Here is a 6,000-nt window from a genome sequence, read left to right on the forward strand (position 1 = left end):
TGGGCCGTCTCCCCACTCCAGCGGGCACACGTGGGAGCCAAGCGCCCCAAGGGCACAGGCTCGAGAGGGGTGCAAGATAGACCAGAACACACAGCTTCACCTTCTAGCACCTTAAGTAGATTTCGCTTAAGGGAAATCTGGGGGAAGGGAGCAGGGAAGGGCAGGAGATGGAGGGGGAGGGGGAGGCGGGAAGGCTAGGGCCGGCAGCACCCCCATTCTGCCTTGGCCCTGGCACGCTCAGCTCTTCCGCCTGTGCACATGCGCTGTGCTGGGCCCTGGCGGGGGGGGGGGGGGCCTGCTGGTCAGCAGGGAGAGGCTCCGGGCTCTGGCAGGGCGGGAGGCTCAGGTACCCACCTCCTGGGGAGGCCGGGCCCGGAGCCGTCCCACGACAAGACTCCAATTCCAGCGACTCACAGACAGTGCTGATTTACCTCTGGCCACATGTAGCAAAGGCTACGCCAGACTTATGGCAACAGCCAAAGGTGGGGGCCGGGGGGGCCCCACATACCCAAGATGGGACGCTTGTGACAAAACCATGCACAGAAGGGAGGGTGTATGCACACACTCATGCACACAATCACACCCAGAAGGGAGGGTGTATGCACACTGCACATACGCACACACACACATACACACATGCACACAAGCACTTTCCCAGGTGGTCAAATTTATCCGTGATGCATGCTGCCTAAAGACCTTTAAACCAAGAACCTTTTTAAGCTCATTTATTTTTGAGAGAGACAGAGACAGCACGAGTTGGGGAGGGGTGGAGAGAGAGGGAGGGAGAGACAGAGAATCCCAAACCGGCTCCATGCTGTCAGCACAGAGCCTGATGCAGGGCTCGAACCCACGAACTGTGAGATCGTGACCTGAGCTGAAAGCAAGTCGGAAGCTTAACTGACTGAGACACCCAGGTGCCTCTAGACCAAGAATCTTCACACACACACACACACACACACACACACACACACACACACACCGCTGGGGCCTGGCCCACCTAGTGGGTTTTGCCCTACCCAACAGGTTGAAGACAAAACCTAGGGATTCCTCCCAGCAAAACAAGACAAACTTTCCAGAGGGCATCTTGCAGACCAGGAGGGAGAGCCAGAGCCGGGGAGGCAGTTCTGGGGGGGGGGGTGACAGTCCACTGCCCCCCCACGGAGATGCCCCCCAAAGATAAACTGATAAGATAATAACCCAGGAGGCTCTCCCCCACCAGCCCCACCACAGACCCCTCCTCTGTTTGCTCAGACCCCTGCTCTCCAGCACAAAGTCTCTATTGGTCTCCCCGCAGGGGTGAAGAAAGGGGGTTTTGTCCTCCTCCCCACGGGTCTGAGTGAGTTTATCTGAAGCTGCAGCAGTCTTTGTAAGCTGAGTGTCCCAGGATAAACGCTCCCTTAAGAGTTGCTTGGCTTGGGACAGAGGGACCCTCTCCAGAGGAGAATGGGGAGCTTGTTCCGATGGTCTTTTAATATGGGGGGTGGGGTGTCACTGAGGACAGGCCTCCGACAGACTTTCACAGAAGGGTTTCTGTCCCGGGGCTACAATGGAGAGAATTCTTAAAGACACAGATGCAGAAAACGGGAAGGATTTTTTTTTTCCCCCTCTAAGAGGAGGGGAGGGAGGAGAGGAAAAGGGAGCGTGGTGAGGACGTCTCCTTCCCAGAACAATTCAGGTTATATATAGCCAGGCATCTCAGCCTCAAAGGCCACATAAATGCTAGCAGAGACGCAACCCCGCGGAGATTTCTGGTGGTGTGGCCGCGTGGCCGCGTGCCCTGCAGCTGGGTCCGCTTCCCAAATCGACCTCGGGAACCACCCGCGAGCAGAAGAGAATCTCATTTTTACCTAAGTGAAGGGCCTCTGTGACACTGTACTAAAGGATCGATCCTTTGAAGGCAGTCTGGGTCCAAATGTTCACTGTAGAGAGGGGGTGGCGAGCAGCCACAGGCCCTTAAGTAAACAAAATTCTCTCCAGCCACAGGCCCGAGAGGGTAATTTAGTCTTCGAGATGTTTATTTTGGTACAAGGTCACCCTCGCTTTCTTCTGAAGACACCCCAAGCTATCACAAATGATGCTGGATGAAAACTGCCCCCACGGGACCATCGTATGTTTTGGTTTCATTTATGTTTAATTGAGCACTTCTCCAAGAGGCCGAGCGGTACGGCAGAAAGGCCTGGGAAGGATGTGTCCACCGAGAACGACCGGGCGTTCCTTCTTGGCCGCCTTGCTCGCGGAAACCTGCCAGAACCAGTGAGGGAAACTAGGAGGCACCCTCGACGCCGAAATGTATCCAGGAACCATCGAATACACTGTAAGGTACAAAGGGAGGAAACTGAGGCCTCGAGATGTGGCAGAACCTGCCCAAAGCCACAAGGCAAATTAGGAGACTGAAAATGGGCAAAACCAGAGCTCCTGGCTGAGCCCCAATTGTAGGCACCAGGGACAGAGGCATGTGATGCCCAGGACTACTGGGAGCAAAGATCGGTAGCGCCTTCTAAAAGCAAGATGTGAAAAGCCATTTTTCTATGCAATGTGTCTGGATGAAGTAGGCAGAGTCCACGGCCCCAGCACCCACAGCCACACACAGCAGCAAAATGGCAGGGTGGCCTGGACCTCTGACCCGTCACCTCATCAAGTACACATTGTTTTTACTGGAGTCGGCATCGAGCCAGGCACCGTGAATGCACACTTCTGATTTTACTGAAGAAGGAAAATCCAGGGCGGTGTATATTAGATGGTCAGCGATACAAATTCAGGGACGGAAAAGACCCCAGGATGGAGAACCATCGAGGGTACCTCGCTGCCTCCTCCCCCACACCCCAGGCCGTCTGCCCGCTCAGGCCAACACAGGCCCCAGGGCTGGTGAGTCACTTCCAAGCCACCTTCACATAGGTCACTGCACTGAAGCCTGCACTTCCCAAAGTCTACCCTCTGCAGCTCAAATTCTTCGCTTCTGAAAAGAAATCCCAAAGAGAACTGGACCCCTTGACTAGAAAGTGGGAATTTCCTTCCCCAGTTAAATCCAGCGACATCAGAGCAAAGACACAACGGCAGCCCAAGCAGGTAAGGCCATGGAGCTCATCCATTTCTGTAACATTTACACAAGTTTTCAGCCAAGAAGAGGCAAGAAAAGAAGCAGAAGGAGGAATCCAAGATTCAATCCACTGGACCCGGTGAATGAGACACACCTTGACTGCCACCCCTCCCCAGCCCCAAGGTCACACAGGCTCTATGTTCTACCCTCCAACGTCAATGAAAAGGACAGAGTGCATGGTGGCTGATGGCAGTGAACCCCAGAGGGGCAAGGAGTTCTCAACTGCCCTTAATGCACTGGGAGGCAATGTCGGTACAGCACTGGCCGACTCCATCCAATTTCCAAGAAGAAAATCAGAAGGGCAGGCCTAGCCACAGGTGTGGGCTGAAAGCCCAGCTCAGCTTTCAGCTCGAGGAGTCAAGTGCCCACAACACTGTCCTGTTATTAGAGAGTTACAATCCTTCAACGCAAAACTTCCATTAAACACCTTGGTCGTGAGCCGATCTACTTCCCTGTCCCCCTCAAACATGTGCACCCAACTTCACGAGGCTCCTTGAGAGAGGATGCTAGACCTCCCCAGAATTATCACTCCAAACGCCAATGGTTGCAGGAGATGGAAAATGTCACAGGAACCCAACTGGGGACGCCAGTGGCCTGAGCATCTCTGATGGGATTTCAGCAATAAGGGGGTTTATGATGTTGACGTGTGTCTGGGACGTAGGTACCTCCCAAGTGAACAGAGTCAGGACAATACTATAGGGAAATGTAGTGGTTTAAAAATTCAATAGACCTGCATGCGGATCCTTACTCCAGGCTTGCTGGCCGGGAGATGGCGTGCGGTGACTTCTAGCTCTCCCAACCAAGTCCTGCACCCGCAGGGAGGATGGCAAAACAGAAGAGGAAGACCTCCGGGAAAGGCCTGGAACCTCGGGAGAGGCGGATGATAGTTGCTCATCAGCGAAACTCTGGTAGGAGAATCTTTCAACGAGCATGGTGTAAATGTTTTAACACTGACTTCACTGAGAAGGGACAAGGGACGAGGAGACACTGTTTTAAACTTGTCTGTGGTGGCTCCCAAGGAAGGGGTGAGAGATGAATCACAGCCTCAGGGACCTTATCAAATGCATCTGATTTGTGACTTTCAGCACTCTCCAAAAGCAGCAGGGATCCGAGCTGGCAGCCTGAGGCTAGATGACGCAGTCACATGCCAAGCTGGAGCAGATCCAGGTCTGGCTCTGGGCAAGTCACTTAAGCCCTGGGAGCCTCGACTTCCTCATCTATTCAATGGGGCGATACTAAATGCAGCAGCTAGCACGCGGCCGAGGACATCCATCACTTTAATACGTGATAATCACCCCTTCTCCTCAGCTGCACTACCCTTGCTAAAAAGCCTAATCACACTCACGCTTCCCAGTAGAAATAATCTGTCACCATGACAATGAACTTTTCCCCCTCACGATGGCCAACGGGGGCAGCTTGGAGCATCTGTCAGGGCAGCATGGCGGCCATTAAGAGCTCACGGGACCCATGAGCGTAAGTCAGTGTTCCTCGAACAGCGCCTACCTGTCTAACATGCGGACAAAACAAGCAAATAGGGGGCCCCCCACCTGGGGCTCAATGGCCAGGAAAGCGAAGCCATCTCTTTAACATGGAGCCCACAGAAGCTGGGGCACCAGACGACACGTGAATGTGTGGACACGATGGAGCCATCTACAGAAGTCCACATACATGCCTGTTCCAGAACAAGCCATCCGTCTGGTCTAACAGGGAGCTCAGGCTCCTCCCCGCCTGCCGCACGCAGGAGCGCAAGAAGTCTGCACACATCCATTAGCCCCACCTCCCATCACTGGGCTTTTCATACCAGGAATAGGACACAATGTGACCCCTCAGGTGAGAGCTGCCGTGCCAAGCGTCAAGTCTCTATTCCAGGAACAACTCTTTCCTGAGGGTCAATGAGAACCCAGCACTGGGCAATCCCGTGCAAGGCCAGATCGGGGATCCAAGACCCAAATCCCCAGTCTCTTGATGGAATGAGAGGACATCCTGTTAAAAAAAATAGACTTTCGGGTCCAGAAACTCAGAGGAGGAAAGAACTGGTGAAGTTCATCCATTTGCCACCTGTCCCTGAGCATGACTACGCCCCTACACCCCCCTCAGGTCCTAGGGGAAACACAACTAATCCCCTGCCCACCATTCATCCTGGTGGATTACCCAACAGTCCAGTTCATTCAGAGTGAACTTCTGAGGTTTCTCTGCATCCTTCCCTGTCCCTAAGGCCCTCCCTTCCATCTGCACATCCCAGAGGCTCCGCGCGGAGGGAAACTGCCTCCACCCACAGATCAGCTGTGGGGCACGTGACCACAGGACAGCCAATCAGTGCATCCCACCTGCAGCTCATCTGAGGCACGTGACCACGGGACAGCCAATCAGTGCATCCCACCTGCAGCTGCAGCTCAACTGAGGCACGTGACCACGGGACAGCCAATCAGTGCATCCCACTGGGCCACAGGGATGAAGGGAAGCCCTTCTGAGGGAGCAGCCCTCTGGAAAGCTGAAATGAGGGCGTTCTCTCGCTCTGGGTCTGTAGAGGCAGGGCTGTGCCAATCCTTCTGCCCTTTCTGCTTCTACCAGGGAATTAAAACCCAGAAATAAAAAGAACTGGAGAAAAAGAGAGAGCCAGATCACCCCAACGCACAACGCCTAGACTTCCCAGGCAAATGAGCAAATGAACCACCCCAAACTTGATTGTTTAAGCCAGTTAGAATTGGTTTCTTTTCTGTAACCAAAAGCACCCAATCTAAAAACAGACTCTTACGGATGAGGAAGTGAGTCCCCAGAGGCCCAGTGACTCGTACAATGTCACGCAGACACTGGTGACTAGGCCGGGATGGGACCCCGGTGTCAGGCATGCCACAGAAACATGGCTCCTTCCTTCCAAGTGCTTGGGGGTTAAGGATGTTCCT

At 54.0% G+C, this 6,000-nt stretch overlaps 1 long non-coding RNA gene across 2 annotated transcripts in view; it reads right to left on the reverse strand.

The window, feature by feature from the left end:
• LOC120230281 overlaps window positions 1-5,358 on the reverse strand; it is a 145,239-nt gene extending 139,881 nt beyond the window's left edge. The window contains exons 1-3 of one of the 2 annotated variants that reach the window (XR_005527961.1): window positions 5,249-5,358; window positions 4,899-5,080; window positions 3,828-3,963 (exon numbers count right to left, since the gene is read on the reverse strand). This is a non-coding gene — a long non-coding RNA (uncharacterized LOC120230281). Of the gene's footprint in view, window positions 1-3,827; window positions 3,964-4,898; window positions 5,081-5,228 lie in introns of both variants that reach the window. The other variant, XR_005527962.1, reaches the window with a different exon arrangement.
• Window positions 5,359-6,000: the final 642 nt, after the last annotated feature.

Source organism: Hyaena hyaena, unplaced genomic scaffold, assembly GCF_003009895.1.
Source record: "Hyaena hyaena isolate Hyena2069 unplaced genomic scaffold, ASM300989v1 scaffold_39, whole genome shotgun sequence".
Taxonomy (NCBI): domain Eukaryota; kingdom Metazoa; phylum Chordata; class Mammalia; order Carnivora; family Hyaenidae; genus Hyaena; species Hyaena hyaena.